This window comes from Aptenodytes patagonicus, chromosome 6, assembly GCF_965638725.1.
Source record: "Aptenodytes patagonicus chromosome 6, bAptPat1.pri.cur, whole genome shotgun sequence".
In the NCBI taxonomy this organism is placed as follows: domain Eukaryota; kingdom Metazoa; phylum Chordata; class Aves; order Sphenisciformes; family Spheniscidae; genus Aptenodytes; species Aptenodytes patagonicus.
The window spans coordinates 641,837-658,679 of NC_134954.1; the positions used below are offsets into that span (position 1 = coordinate 641,837).

The 16,843-nt window shown below is 38.6% G+C and overlaps 1 protein-coding gene across 7 annotated transcripts in view; it reads right to left on the minus strand.

Moving 5' to 3' along the window:
- Window positions 1-16,843, minus strand: part of PIK3CB (phosphatidylinositol-4,5-bisphosphate 3-kinase catalytic subunit beta) — a 106,860-nt gene that overhangs the window by 58,229 nt on the left and 31,788 nt on the right. For 4 of the 7 annotated variants that reach the window (XM_076340829.1, XM_076340836.1, XM_076340835.1 and 1 more), the window contains one exon: window positions 5,039-5,158. The gene's annotated coding sequence lies outside the window, so the exon portion shown is untranslated. Of the gene's footprint in view, window positions 1-5,038; window positions 5,159-5,764; window positions 5,797-7,011; window positions 7,247-7,418; window positions 7,916-16,843 lie in introns of those variants that run through there. The other 3 variants (XM_076340831.1, XM_076340832.1, XM_076340833.1) reach the window with 3 other exon arrangements.

A 16,843-nucleotide genomic window follows, 5' to 3' on the forward strand; every position in this document is an offset into this window, starting at 1 on the left:
AGGAGTTTCAGGCCATCTTTTTGTATTGTACAGTTTAAGTGAGTTGCAGGAAGAAGAAAAACTTTCACATGTAAATGCTACTGTCTGAAATAGTCTTTAGAAGCATTTGATCACTGGATCACACTGAAACTGGGGCCACTATAAGAAAACATCCCCTTTCAGCTCACTGGAATCCAGTTCTGCATGGTCAAGATGAGAGGGAGTATAAAGAAATGGAAGAAAACAGCAGATTAGAAAAGCACTGTCGTATAAGTAACAGTTAATTTGACACCTTGGCCAACAAAGTCAGGGAGACAAGAAGGAGAAAAGCTCAAATGAAGCAAAAAGCCCAGTCAAATAATTAGTATTCTATGTTAATTGGGCTGTGAGAACATATCTGGTACATTCACCTTTAGGAAAATTTGTAAACAGCTCTCTTAGAGATTTTAGTAAGTTTTAAAAAGCAGCAGGCAGAGTGGGACCTGACATGAAGACCAATGCATTCTGTATAGCATGCTCCAGGATAATAAGATGAGACTAAAGGTTTGGGACAAGATTAGACCTGGTTAGTTCACAACCTAGATAATTCGCTTTTGATAATCCAGATCACTGTAGATATTTTATGTACTAGGGGAAGATTAGCATGAAATGTTAGGATATGTTGAGTTCTAATATTAAAAAAAGATTCTACTAAACATTTAAATGATGGGACGCTCACATGGACATTTTAAACAACAACAAAATCAAGCTTAACAAAAAGGGTGAATGGAGCTGACACAAGGGACAAAAGAGGACTGGACAGTCAGACTGAAGGGGAAAGGAGGAGAAAGAGCTGAACCTTAACCCAGAAGACCTTAACCCAGAACAAAGACATCATTTCAACCACAGGTGAGTCAGACAGTTTCCGACAAAGCTGCATAACTGCTTGTGCCAGCAAAGTGAAGATGTAAACAGAAGCAAGATGAGTGGTGGAGGAAGAGTGACAGTTTCTTCCAGCCCCAGGGCTGGCTTGCCACTTAAGCTCATTTTAAAAAATGTAGGTAAAACTACAGCCTAAAGGTCTGGCTTTATAACAGCCCAAGCTATTATTCAAAAGCCTATGTAATGTGTCTGTCATGAATCTGAAAAGATGCATTAGTGATCTGGAGTTGTGCTTTTATTGATTTATTGTACTAAGTAAACTGTAGGGTCCCTGTCCCCCCATTGCTATACAAGAATTGTACAAGAATTCTTAATAGTCTAAGAAAAAAACTAGGAAATATTAAATCAGTACTAGTTCTGCTCTCTGGTATTTTCTTGCCTGTCCTACCACTCAGAGTAATTACTTGTTCCACTGTAAACAGGGAAGAAAGGAGGAGCAAACATTCCACTTACAAGACATTTAAATATATAAATGGTTAATATCTCCTCTCCTTTTGAATTGTACAAATGGACCTAGACCATCAAATTTCACCAGCAGCCACCTGTTTCCTTCAGCTATTAAAATGTTGTGTCTCTAAATTATGAGCTAGACAACTTTCTACTATAAAAAAGTTAAGACCAGAAATTGAGGTTTTCCTATATATAGATATCTCTTCACACAGGGACTAGAAGATTCACTTTTCAATTATTTCTGATATTTCAATCAAAACCTCTAGGAAAAAGGGTTATTCTCCAGCAGACACATTGTACGCATCTAGAAAGAGAGGTAAAAAAGTGAAATAATTAAAAATGGTGGAAAATTAATTAGGAGTGAAATTTTCTCCTAAAAGGAGGGCACACAGACCAAAACACAGAGTTATCACATAAGCAGACTGTGCTTAAGTCTCATATACAGAGATGCCATGGATACTAAAAGTTAGAAAGATGCCCTTGGGGGGGGGGGGGGGGCGGAGAATAATTTACATGCTTCATCAGACTAGACATTCTTCCTGATTGGGTCAGTTTCTTACATAGAGCAATCTGGTCTGGATTTCTGCAGTTAGTTTTCTTCCAACACCAGCTTCAATGTCACCCACTACACAGATTCAGAGGTGGCTATTCACAGCTGTCTATTACATGAACAGGGCTGTTCAATGCTGAAGAAGCATTGAAAGAAATCCAACAATTCAAGTCTAATGCAAATATTTAGATGTATTTTATGCATCTTTTTCATGACACTTATTTATAAAGACAACTTGAAATATAATGCCATTTGGCAGAAAAGAATAATCCTAAAAATTGCACACAATCAATACTTTTGTCATGAAGTTAATGGTAATAAAGCCAAAAGTAGTCCTGGCCATTCATCGTTAAGGACCAAAAATAATTAAGATTATCTAAGAATCACAGACTAATTTAGGTTGGAAGGGACCTCTGGGAGTCATCTGGTCCCAAGATTAGTTTCAACACTGAAGTTAAAGCATGTTGCTTTGGAGTTTGCACAGTTAATTTAGAAAGTCTCCACAGGTGGAGGCTCCACAGTCTCCATGAGCAACCCGCTCCAGTGCTTAACCACCCTCACAGTGAATTTTTTTTCCTTATGTCCAGTTGGAATTTCTCTCGTTGCAACTTGTGCATTCTGCTACTTGCACTCTGTCGTTCCCTCCACCTCTCAGACATCTGGCCACATCTTCTCTAGAACCCTACTTCAGGCAGTGGAAAACTCTAGTAAAGATCTTTCTCTCCTTGCCTTCTCCAAACAAAGGTCGTGCGCACCCCCACCTCGAACGTCACATGCTACAGCCCCCTGACCACCTCCGCAGCAGCCCTCCGCTGGACTCTCTCCAGTTTGTGAGCATCTCCCTTCTGCTTGAGGGCCCAGAACTGGAGACAGTGTTCTGGATGCAGCTTCACAGGTGCTGAGTGGAGGGGAATAACCGTTTCCCTTGACCGGCTGGCAGCCCTGCTGCCGAGGCAGCCCGGTCTGTGGTTAGTCTTCGCCGCCGCAAGGGCGCATCACTGACTCGCACTCAACCTTCTGGCTCCCAGAAAAGCTGCTACCCTTAGAGCCTTTAGTAGCTGCCTTCAGCAGCCTGACTGGTGCGTGGGATTACTCTTCCCCAGCTGTGAGAATTTGGCATCTGCTGCTAAGACTTCATGAGAACTTCACCTGGCTTTTTATCTGTGAATATAGGACACTACTCAGACTTTATTTTCATGGTTTTAGTACTTTAATGAAGGATTCCAATGGCAAAACACTTTGTGATGATTGAAATCTGTACAAGCATACACAAATGTCCAAATCAAACCAACCAAACAAAAAAGGGTTCAAAAACATTTCTCCAAAAAGGACAAATTAGAATCAATTTTAGGTTATAACATCTGAATTCTCTAAGTCCCTTAAAAAAAGGGGGGGGGGGGGGGGGGAGCAAAGGTTTACTGGCTACTAAACACACAAGCGAGTTTTGTGCCTGGCATAAGCCCGTATACAATGATTCAAGATGATTAAAGCTGTCTCCAGTGGACATTTTTTATTTCATTTGTTTGGCAAGCTCAGTTTCAACTTTATTGCCCATCTGTTTTGGTAACTTGATTACCGGAGTCAAGAATTAACTTGTCAAAATAAGTGTGTAAGCAGCAAATAGGTATTATTTTATTTGGACATCATGACAGGTGCCTGTATTTCTACTGTGTTGTCTAGTAAGTTAGTAAAAGACAGATAACTTCATCCAACACAGTTTCTGAAAACTTCAGAGGTCAGATTCAAGTATCGGGTGCTACAGGAACCTTTCGCAAGTATGTTTACCGGCCACTTGACATATGCCCTAGATCAGGAACTGATACAAATTTACATGTGCTGACTTAAGGTTGTAGCACTTGCTTCAAGTACTTACAGAAAGGGAACTAACACCCACATCAACCTCTTTAAATCCATGTTTAATTGAAATTTTATAATAATTTATTTCCTGCCTTTAAAAAAAAATTATCAATCCAAATGTGTTATTCTGCTACTTAAAAACACTTTGGAAAAAATACCAAGTAGGAAAAGTTTAGCTTGTCTGACTAGGTTTCACAGACATTTTTCTACCCAAATTATGACACCATGTACACATCCCTTTTTAAAGAAGAAGCTAAGAACCATCATTTCCTCTTGGCAAGAAAGCAATATGCCAAAATATACTTGTTGTAAACTAAAATCATTTTCCACCCCCTTTCAGTTCTAATGGGCAGATATTTTTCATTCCTAACTATGCATTCAAGTGTACTTCCAATGACTCCTACAGAATTACATTCACACAGCATGAGTAAAATCTGCATCAGACAGAAAATTATGCAGATTTTTGCCAGTTTCTAACCTCTACAAGAATAAGTTTAAACATCTTACAATCTGATGCAAACAAGGTGACAGAAAAATGATTACATTTTCCATTTCAAACAAGTGAAGCACACAGAAATTAAGAATTATACTGCATCAGTATATAAATGTTTAGGTATCTAGTACCAAAAGATGCAACCCACAGACCCTGAGTTAGGTAGCTAAGGTTCTTATATCAGAAATGAGACACACATGCCTCAGCCTAGAATTCACAAATGCTAGAAGTTAACTAGAAACAGTGAAGAAAAGACACATCCAAGATCCCTAAATTGAAGACTTATGCTAGGTTGATGGATGATGGAACTGCAATACAAGACAAATATTAAAATACTGACAACAAAAATATCAAAGTCACACAGAAAGTGCCAGGAGTGGAAAGTTACAGACAAAAAAACAATTATATTTTCAAATTCCCTGGAAGATACAGGCAGGGCTTTAACTTTTGCCAGCAAATCGGGGGTTATATGTAGTTACATCTATACTAGGCCACTTCCTGCTCAAAACCATACCCAGAACACACAGGAGCCAAGAGAAAAATCTGAAGCCCATCTAAATTTCACAACATACAATTGCTTCCAAGATGGGAGATGCTTCAGTAAGAGTCCAAAAGAGTATCCATTACCAGCTGATCAACTGAAATGAGTATGGAGTCACTGATTTTTTTTTTTTTTTAATGGAACTGTAACTAAGTTTAATACAATAATAGCCTAATAACCATGCTACTGACTTTACAAGAGGAAAAAAAAAAACCAAAACCAACCAAAACAAAACTATAATACTTACTCCAGAGAACCTGTTCCTGTTTCAGTCTGACTGTGCAGTGAAGATACTTCTACCAAACATCGTTTTCTTACTGTTACCCTTGTTTTCTCGGAAGGTTCCACAAGATGACCTAAACGTGACCTAAAAAAGCAAAACACAACATAATGTAATTAACCAAATAAGAAAATCAGCAAGTTATAGTTGGTTTAGTAGCTTCATAAACTTTTTGTGCAGAAATATCTGATTAACCACACATTTTCATTCTCTTCAAATACTACAGTACCATATTCATATTACACAATCTAACAATTAAATGAATGTCAAATCCTCAAAGGCTAGGTTACCAGAAAGAAAAAAGGAAAGGAAAAATATGTAGAAGATGCCATTTATTCTAACAATATAGGCATCATAATCATGAATTACATAGTCAAAAACTTTTTAGCTGCTACAAATATTTTTAAATTTTTTTGTACACTCGATTTGGATCAGATCAACAGACATCTATTGCAATTAAAGACAAAAGAAAGGGAAATAGAGTTGCCTTCACTCTCCTAACCACATCTTCTCTTTTACACTTGGCTGTAAGCTGGGGGTTTTTTGGGGTGTGTGTTTGTTTTAAAAAGAATGTAATGTCATCTGTAGTTCTACTGTGGAGAAGTTGAGTTGATGACACAAGCGATCCCATCCTCCTATTCATATTTCAACTTGTGAAACAGCAGAAGAAAGGTTCAATAGGTCTCCTCTTACCAACATCCTGCAGATGTACGGGACAAAGTATCTCCACAGAGCCAAGCCATCATCTCCATTTAGCTCTACCTTGCAAACCAGGCTCTCAGCAAAGTGAAAGAAACCAAAAATATCTAAAACCCCCTTGAGAAAAAAGCAGCGCTATCAGTTTGCACTGATATTATCTACAGGTTTGTAGGCCAAGCTGCAAAACACAAGGCATGTAACTATGCTCCTCCTCCCATAAACAATTCTTTTTCTAACCCACACTAAGTAGTCCACACTGTGCTTTTAGGAACTCAGCGCAGTACAGTGATCAGGAACGAGGGCTGTCATTCCCTCTGTCCCACGCAGAACCTCTCTAGGGATCAGCATGTAGAGCACTGTGAAGCAACTTAGATTTCTTCAGTGGCTTTGCGGGAAAAATAGTTGCTGCCTCATCTGCTTAAGTCTGAAAAAACTAAGTTACTGCTCCATGCACAACCTTTTGAAAACAACCTTGTGGTGCATAAAGGTATGAACTAGTCCAGAAACTTCTCATGATTAAAGCCTAGGAGCCTACAGCAGGCAACAGCCAAAAAGGAAAAAAGAAAAATGAAGGCAGCCTTACATGATTTAGAAATTGCAAGGACAAAGGAACAGTGTGAATCTCTTATAACCAACCTAACGTACCAGTCTGGCATTAATGTTTTACAGCCATGTCAATATTTGTGTTTACGGAGTCAGAAAAATCAGAACCAAAAGCTAGCGCCCAGAAGGCAGGCCTGGGAGGAGGTGTGAAATGCATCATAGTATAAATACAAGATAAACAGTCATTACTTCCACCTGAGGAAGCAATCTTTCATGATCGAAACCTTTCATGGGAAACCTACCAGCACCAACATAGCAAAGGATGGTGTTTTGAAATTGCATATATGCCACTGCTGGTATATACAATATAAAGTTACCCTAACAACAACAACAACCGCTTCCATAGAGGTTGGCAAACCACAGAGAAGCCTCCCAAATGCAATGTGGGAATCACAGTCAAAATGCACAATACTAGTTTTCTACTATCAGCACTGATACACTGGAAAAAACTGTGACCTTATTCCTTCCCTATACCATACTATCTACCCATTTTATTAAGTTCATGAATGGGAACAATGTGTAACGCAGATGTGTTGTCAGATTTCTTGACTAAGAGTGCATTTGAAAAAAAGAAGAAAACCAAACAAGGCTGGCACTAAAAAAAAATAAAAATGCACTTTGTGAAATAATTCAAGTACCAGAAGAGAAAGCAGGCGGCCATATTAGTGCTGCAATTTCTGCTCCGAGCCTTCTTCTGTCTCATTCTTTCCTTTCTCTTCACACCACATAGTGCAAACTGTGAGCTGGAACGGGAGATGGCTGCTCGGTTCCTATCATGCTTCAAATCATTCCCATCTTAGACAGAGTCAACCTCCTGCACTGTATTCATCTCTAAGACACTGGCGAGGCAAGGAGAGCTAATGCTCCTCATGCCTTATTCAGAATTTGGTGAGAAATAAGAAACGTGTATTAGCACAGTGGTCAATGCACTGGCATCCAATCTGAGGGTTAGGCACATGCATGAAGCCCAGAAAATATCTAGGGTCCATAAATAGTACACATTTAACAAGCCAGTACATTGTGAATAGTTCCTGCCACAGCTTACCAGTTCCTGTGTTCTCCACAGTCTCTCGCTTGTTAGTTTTCTGCTTGCTTCCCTACAGCTCTCTGTCCTTTTTCCTCTCTATTCTCACAGTAGTTTGCATCTCCATTGCAATTCAGACATGACATTGACAACAGGCTTCCTGCTGGTCCTCTGCAACCAACCGTACACTGAGGATAGCTAGGAGAATGGCTAGCCCTCCAGACTTTAAAACATTTCTGATGTATACAGACAAACTACCCACTACTATATTCAAGCATTAGAAACAAATCCTTCATTACAGGATGACAGTGTGCAGCTTTATTTTTTTAGTTAGCCGATGTTTCTCATTTTTCAGACCAGCAGAACAGAGGTTACGAGAGACAGTTATCAGCATATACATGTGATCTGCAGATCACATCATGGTCAACCTTTCATATGCCAGTACACTTCCTACCTTCAAAGCATGAGTGGAAAATTTTTCAAAGGCTGGTGACTATATTACTTAACAGACCAAGATACAAACTGCTAGCTGACCATAAACAGCTAGCGAGAACTCCAACTACATAAGAAACATGCAAGCATAATCTCTGGGAACAGAGTAAAGATCAGAAAGACTTGAAGCAACTGCCTCAAGTGGTGAAAATTGGACTCCCTGATGAGCTCACACCTTTTCCCCACTGCACCTCTCTGGGGAACATGGGAAAAATGTAACTGTCACCTGGACGTTACCAGCGGGATCTCCTTCACGGGTCTCTGTTGACTGTGAGCTCAGCCAAAAACACAACACAAAACCACCTTCGGCACTTGCCCTTGGGTCCACACCCATACCACTTCTACAGAAAGTACCACTAGGGACCTAACAGAAATCCTATCCCATTTCAGCTCGCAACTTCTGCATGAGAAGTAGCATTTTGCAAAATAATCATTTTTGTGAATCCTTTCATTACACCTTTATTACATAGATACTGTTTCTATGCAAATCACAGTTTTAGAAAAAACATTAACAAGCTTACAAAGTAATTCAGGAATCATAAAAATGTGTGGTGGCAATCAAAATGCCTGCGACAATACAGTAAAACTTTCTACAGTTCTATAACTACCCTCTATACTTCTTTATGTCCACAGAAACACTTATGAATGTATGACAAAAAAAAAATTGTACCAGGGAAGAAAGGGGGAAAAGGTACAAGAAACTTTTGCCTAAAACTCCTGTGTGGCATCTAATGTAAAACAGAAACAATTATAAGCCAGGGAAGCAGGCCACTCACAAAGAAAGGGGGGGGGGGGAGGGGGATAAAAAAATTCATTCATAAGCAGTATAAGATGCCACATAGAAATTACTGGGCTAATTGTGGCCCTATGGTCTTCTACTCTGTAACAACTTCTAGACCGATCAGACAGGCTCCTCTGTGAATTCCGCCAGAGCACACAAAGAAACCGTTTGTTAGAGAGGATAGTCCGGGTTTGCTTTAGGATAAGGAACTCTGAGTGGGTTGACTGACATGATACAGCAGTTTCTTGAGTATCTTCCTCTCTGCAAATAAATCTCCTGCCCTGGAAGAATGCACTGAGGATGGCATCAGGACCAGTGCTGAGAGCACCAGCAGATGTTTTGGACAGTGATACATACAGAAACGTACAGCTAGGGTATTTTATAGCTTTTAGTTCACATCTTCAGCTACCTCAAAGCCGTCTTGTGCGTTTCATGCCCTCAATAGCACTGAAGATTGGACAAGCAAATGTCAAGCTGAATTAGCTGCTGTAGCATCCACTCAGCAATGAAGAAACTCACCATTTCACTGAGTCTGAGACAAGAGGATTAACCATCAGTAAATACACCAAATATCTTCAAACGAAAAAAAAAGAAATATAAAGCAATATTCTTTTCCTTCCTTCCTCAGTCCTAAGTTTCAACAATAGTAGGCACAAAATTCTTCAAGAACTTTCACTATCAGTAATTAAGCCATTACAACCCAAGTTCAGGAATTAAAACAGTGAGAAAAAAAAAAGAACTTGCAGCAGTGCACATCTGGCTAAATCACAGCAACTTTAAACTTCCACATACTGCACATCCTAGTGCAAATGTTGAAAATGCAAGTTAAAGCCTGAATCTGAAAAAATTATTTCCTATATATTGCATAGTGTTGCGTGCAGACTGATCCAAACAGTAGAACTGTACATAAGCATCATCCTAATTATGCAGTGCCCACAGTCTCTTCAACGGCAGAGACCAGTTTTGACCTTTTAAAGGTGGCACTTATTTCTGCACTCTTTATCAAGAGACAAAATGTTTTATTGATAATAGACAGCATACTATTATACACACAGCACTGTTCTTCCTTGTGTTCTGCTTACACAGGTGTTGGTGGTTGGTCAAAAAACAGTAATATCCTTTAAAAAAAGCCTCAGCCTCTTCTTTAAAATGCAGGACACAATTGCTCTATGAAACCCACCTATCTTGTACAAAAATCTTTTTAACCAAAACAAACAGGCATATAGCTACAAGCTCTCATCACGTAAAAATACCCACAGAAAATAAAAAACCAAGCAGAGACAGAAACTGCAGAATACCAAGCTCTAAGCCAAATGAGTTGCAAAAAGAGATCTGTCAGAACTACAAGTCAGTTTACAGCCTTTCTTTTTCCTTAAGACAGACAAAACAAAGACCACAAAGCATTTTCATGAATGACTAAAAAATGTGGGTCAGTGTTATTCTTTAAGTTAAATGGATAACAGTTAGAAACATGATTTGAAGCTAAATTCAGTCACATGTCTTCATTAAGAAGAACTCGATATCATAATTACATTTGTCCAGTAGGTGATTCAGAGCAGGAGCTCTGTACTCAACTGCTATGAATCACCCTCTAACTAAGCCATGTTCACTCTACCCAGAGAGCCAGCCTCACTAAGCTATGGCTCACCTCTGTGAAATCCCCTTCAGTGTCCAACAGGCTTGTTTAAAAGAAATTTATACTCACACAAGCACGTACTAATATGCTTTACAATAAATCAGATTTTTTTTTTTACTTGGTTACAGACACTGCTGAATTCCTTTCAGTTTAGAACTGTAAGACAATACTAAAGAGATCTTGCAAGCTTTCATCAACTCTTTATTTTGAAAATACTGATTTTTAACAGGGTGTCAGTTACTGACATTTGAATTTAATTTGGGAGGGGGAGGGAAGCACAGAATCCCTCTTTCACAGTCATATATCCTGCTGGTGCTCAGGGTTAAGTAACCTACTCACTGTAGTTTAGAACCCAGAATGATTGCAGTTGTGAGGCAAATTACAATCTTTTGTCCTTACAATAAAGTCAACAAAAGAGCAAACGACTTAGGGTTCTTACTGGCACTGGAAAATGAAGGACCTTCAACTAAAGGAACAAAGAACAGGTATTTCCAGACCGCAAGGCATCACCTGCACGATTTAGGATCAACAAACAAAAACCTAAACAAAAATAATTTATTTTATTTTCCCAGAATGATTCAACCATTTTTCTTCTGCTCTGCCACCTTCAAAAGAAATGCCTCTGGGCAAAGCAGAAGGGGAACACATCACTGTTAATGAAGCTTAACAAAAAAAGACTCTAATAGATAGCAAATTTTTCCTCTCTCATTCTGGTAGGCAACCAATCATTCTCTGATTTGAGAGCAGTGTGCTGAAATCAAGATTAGTAAAGTCTCTGTAAGTGGGAGACCCTGCAAACGCGCTCAGTATTGGAGAGGGCTGGCTGCCAGTGCTGATAACTTAGAACAACAACTGCAGAATACTAAAACATCCTAGGAGAGATTCTGGGCTGGAGAATGTACTAGATCTGAGGGTACTCTATAGTTCAAAAAGCACAAAGTTCTAGGCTGCGCGTGACCATTTTATAAAAACAGCAGTGTTTTTATGATTTCAGATGACTCACAAACAAGTGCTTAGATATGCTTTATATTTATTCATAAACATGGAGTCAAATGAGTAACACTTTCCAGATCATTTCCAGTTCCAATCCAGTTCAGGGCACAAGTGATTACCCAACTGGTTTAGTAGCTCCAGAGCTGGTGACAAAGAAATGAGTAGTTTAGATTGAACACACTCATCCACGTGAAGACATAATACGTTCCCCCACCTCCTCCCAGAGCCCACAGATCACTTATACCTCCAGGTCAGTGCTGCAGCTTTTCTAAATCTGGTTCACTAAATCTGGCTTACAGAAGTGAAGAATTAGAAGCCGTGGTCACAGAGCAGTGCTCCTCCTCCAAGAAATCCATACCTATATGCACACACACGGACACACACGGAGTGTGAAGCTCAAAGGCTTGAGACTGAGCTAACTTAACCACCGAGCAGTAGTTCAGGCAGGTGCAAACAAATCCACCACCCTGCACAAGCCTTTGTGACACCTACAGAGATATTTGCGAGAGTTAATGAACTGCCAATCAACTGGTCTGCAATCACTGCACACCCTCAGCAGTCATACTACTACAATTCATCTTTCTGAATTCTAAAATAGATTGCAATCAATCATAAAAAAAAATTTATTCCGCATGGATTTTCATTACATCTAAAGCAGTACTTGAAAACAAAAGTCTGGGAGAGGGGGACATTAACTGCCAGCAGCACAGCAATTTCTATACCTGTGAGATATCAGTGAAGCACCAGTTCTTTTGGTCCTGTATCACACCACAATTATGCCCCATACTTTTGTTTTAAAACCTACTTTTGAAGCTAACTTAATTATTGGGCATAACACAGAACACGAGGACTTGTTAAGGAACAAAACTACCTCCACACCATCATTTTTTGATAAAGAAATCTTATATTCATTTAATGAGCTCAAGGCCATTTTCAGACATTCTGAAGTTTATGAAGTCCTTCTCCATAATTTCCCTCTGACAGGCTTAAAACCCGACAGACTTAAGGTGCATAGCTCTTGCTGACTAGGCATTTCCTCAGAATTCAGGATACCTGAATATGGCCTTTATTGTTGACTCACTAGTGCGTCATAGGTGTAAAAAACACTGCGAAAAACCCTACTGGTTCCACCCAAAAGTTACTAAATGAATAAGTATTTATTTGCATTTTAAACAGAGAAATAAAATAGTGAGTCTTCATCTTGGCTCTGCAAAGATCGCAATTATTTAGTTACTTGAAACATTATTAATAGGACTACTCATGATTTCTGTTTCTTGTGATCTCTTCTGTGCAGTTTATTTTGTTCACTGCTTTCAGATGCTGATGTTTCACTTCCCATTTACATTCTATTAAATGCCTAATATGGTGAAACTATGCAAATTTACTTCTATTTAGTTCTGAAATTCTGCTTTTTGTTGTGTGCATATTTGATTTTATATAAATGAGAACACCATTAGTAGTTAACTAGCAAGACTAAACAATTAATTTTTCAGTAATTAATTGTTATGAGCCATTTTGTGAAGCTACTTCCCACTCTGCTCCAGATACCAGTTTAAAGGCTTTGTTCTTTACGATTAAAACAAACTCCAAAGTGTGGATTGCAAGAGATTATGAACGAACACAGTAGTGTCTAGCTAAGCGTACTTCAAAGACATGCTGCTGTGGTCCAACTTGCTGTTTGATTCCAAATATTACCACATGATAAATAGCAACAGTATTTCATCACTAACATCATGTGTATAGTAAATACCATTTGAAACTAAAAGTAATCACCAAGAGTATTTCTTGTGATGAAGCAAGGAAAAATTCAAGCACTTCACAAACACAGTTTACCTTCAGCTATATCCAACACTCAAAAACAGATCTATTAAGCTCTTTTAGGTAATGAAACACTGTGCATTTTAATTTGCTCTTGCTCCCCACTCCCCCCTCTTTCAGGTAGCGAGACTTCTATTGCCTCATACTCTGGTGCTGAAAGCTCAGGGTGTTATCAAAAGAGTTGCATGCTATATGCCGGAATGTACAAATTCAGGTTCTCAGTGTGTGTGTATGGAAACCCTCCAAGAACCTCAACTGTGTTACAAAACAGAAAGGGAGAGCGTCACTAGGGGAACATGGAAGCAAGATGAGCAGGGTTTGAAGAAAGCAAGGACAGCCACCCTCCTGCTGGTATTAGCTGCTCAACAGCAAACCTGATACGCATTTAAAGGGGTGGAGAAAACCAGGCAAAACTGAACAGAAAACTAATAGCAAGCCTGAATACAAGTTTGGGCTTTTCGTTTAATTCTTACACTTCCTCTGAAACATTGAAATGACAGAATTTTTACGATACCCCTATTCCTTCTAGCTCTTATCTATGAATTTAAGATTGGCAGTACAATGGCAATCAGTGCACAGTTTACAATCTAGAATGTATCTGGGAGTGATTTTGAGACCAAGTTTTCTGATCTAAATTTAAATAATCACATTCCCAGGTTCTAATATAATCCTTTACATTAATATCTATATTTATAGCAAGATTATTTTATCCCTTTCGTTAGCTATTTTTTCTTCAATAAAAGCTGCCACGCAATATATATTGGTAGACTGTCTCCCTTAACGCCTCTTTACATAAAAGTTCTATAACCTTCTTGATCATCTGGGATATCCATTATTTAACAAGAAAAAAAAAGTCTGCGGCTATCAAAGATTCTGTCGTCTTAGAGCTGATAAATAATTCCTAGCATCACCAACAATTTTTTTTTTTTTAAAAAACTAAATTCCCCTCCATATTAATAAAATTAATTGGGTTTCTTTATGAAAGTTACTACGTATCAAAAACAGGAAGAATAACTCAACAAGTATGCAGCTACCAGGCTCTGCTCATGGAAGCTTGGTTGGGTTTTGGGTGAGTATTCTGAGGGTTGGGTCGTCCCCCCCCCGAAAAAAAGTAAAAATATCAAGCATAATTTCAGCATGACAACTCATAATATTACATAGTTTAAGAACAGTAAATTTGCACTACTCCCAGGCTAAAAGCAGGGGAGTGCTTGGTTTTAAAAAAAAAAAAAAAAAAAAAAAAGACAACCCTCCTCTCATCAAATCAACAGTTCAAATCTGGATTTGGATCCGAAAGTCAGATTTGAATAGTATTCATATGTTTTACACTGCTTTTAAACATATCACCTAAAATTACAGAACACTTGATGTAGGAAAAAAAACCCACTTCTGTTTTCATCGGCTGCAATGCTCAGCATAGTAATTTAGACTATACAGCATTTTTCAGCTTCCTTCATTAATGAAAAGGTTTCAGTAAAGAACTATCTTTTCTACAGGCTTATTTCTGACAGAAATAAAAGCTTTTTGTGGCATCAGGGAACACTGCAGTGAGAAATTTACTTCTATGCTCTGAGAGGGAACAGAGCTATAGTAGTACCAGAGCTGTAACTTGCTCGAAGTACCCTTTTCAGTGCATTGCCGTGTGTATTCCCCTCAGTGAATTTCGCACAAAGAGTAGCAACAGCTATGACCCTGTGTGATAGCAGCACTGGCAGAGCACAGAAATACTTGGGGAATAAGCTTCCTCCATAAAGAGAGCAATCTGCTTGGCAAATCTCTAACACAGGTGAACGAGTTCTTACCCTTAGTATCGTAGATGCCATAGTGAATAGAACTGTTCTAACCAGATTAAGAATAATTCTTTATTCAGTATGATCAAATTGCAAAGCAATTCCTGACACTGAGATGAACCAAGATGGAAAGAATAAAATACAACCCTCTTAACTTTCTGTGTAACATCTCCAAAACCACAAGACTAAAGAGGAACCTGACAAAGGCTGGACTGAAAATGGTATGTTCTCTGACATTCTCACAGGCAAGGTGTGGAAGGACTAAGGAAAGGAGGCAACTGATATACTCTGGAGAATGTATTTATCCTCCTGCTACCACTGAATTAGGAGATCAATATTTACATCAGTTTCTGGCAATAGGCACCTAAAAGCTCTCTCTTTCTCTGATAAATGAGCATGAGCTCCTCCTTCTTCCAGAGCAAACCACTAGAGAGACTTTCTTTTGACAACCACTTCACAACGTCAGAACAACTTTCTGTTCCAGAGCATGTTGCTTCACCTCCAATCAACGGTAGTAGTAGTAGTATACAAGGTATATAAGTCCGGGAACACAGAAGAGCACTGGAGCAGCAGCATTTGTAGTTAAGAAAGCAATTCTTAAAATATGCTGTAAGATCAGAAACCAAAAAAGTAACTCTTGCAAATGAAAGCAAAGGGTTTTCAGTTTTCACACAAGCATCAATGGTTTGACCATGATAAAAATTTCTCACCATCACACCTGACAGCAAAGGAGTGATATACCAAAGGGTGCAAGTCCTGAGGAAAGACTCGAAAAATATTTGCCTTAACTCCTTTCAAATTCTCTCCCATGATAAGGCAGAAAGAAAACAAAGCCCCTCTATAATCCTATTTTACTTCTCACAAGTACATCACAGAAAATTAAACAACACACCATTTCATTTGCCACCGCACCCCAAGAGACCTTTCTTCAGGTTAACTGGGTCTGTTAATCACCAAAATTAGAAGCTTGAGCCAAAAGTTTCAGGAATGCTGCCATTTCTGAAGACTTCTTATATAAGGGGTCTAACCAACCACACTGCCTGTTTGTCAAGAAAACCACCATTACATAGGTAGAAACCCTTTATTACGCCACAAAGAGAGTTAAAAAACACAGTAAAAGTAGCATGCTATTTTCCTGGCCAACAAACCCCAATTAAATTAACAATGAAGAAGCAACTTTTGGTATCAAGACGGTGGAAATTTTTCATAATTATTGGTATATATTAGGTCTGGCTCTTTCGAGCTTTATCAGTATAGTGCATATAGCCCGCATCTCTCGTTCTCATGAGCCAATAACCCCAGATCAGTCTTAAGCAGTGATATACCAGTATTTTAAAAATCAACAAGTAGTGATGGGAAGACAAAAGGAGCCATCAAATGCTGAAGGCCTTTTTAAATCCTGTAGTTGCATGCAATAGAAGTTGACAAGTTATCAAAGTACAAATAAATCTGAAAATACAGCAACATGATTTGTGAAATTCACATTAAAAAGAAAGTAACTTGAGGACACTGAAATCGTTAGCTGCAGTGATAAGACTAAGGCAAGAATTGCTCTGGCTTCTCATAAAATTTACCTAGAAGTTAACTGGAACAGGAATATTAACTCAGAGAAAACAGCTATAAATAGAAGGGGGTTAATCATTGAAATTTCTGTTCCCATGACAATACACTAAAGATTCTAACTTCTTAATCTTTTAATAGGATGCTTTAAAAATACTTCAGCTGCTATACTACAGTCTGCTTCTACCTACTTTTTATGGATTTTTTTTTTTTTTTTAAATACAAAAAGGAGGTTTTCTTTCAACAAAAGCATTTTCACAGATACTAGGCAAAGGGAGGCTGTGCATCAGCTGGGATGATTATATGTGGCCACTTAAATGGATTTTTTTTAAATGGGGCCACTTAAGAATACATTTACCTTTTCTCCATCCTAATA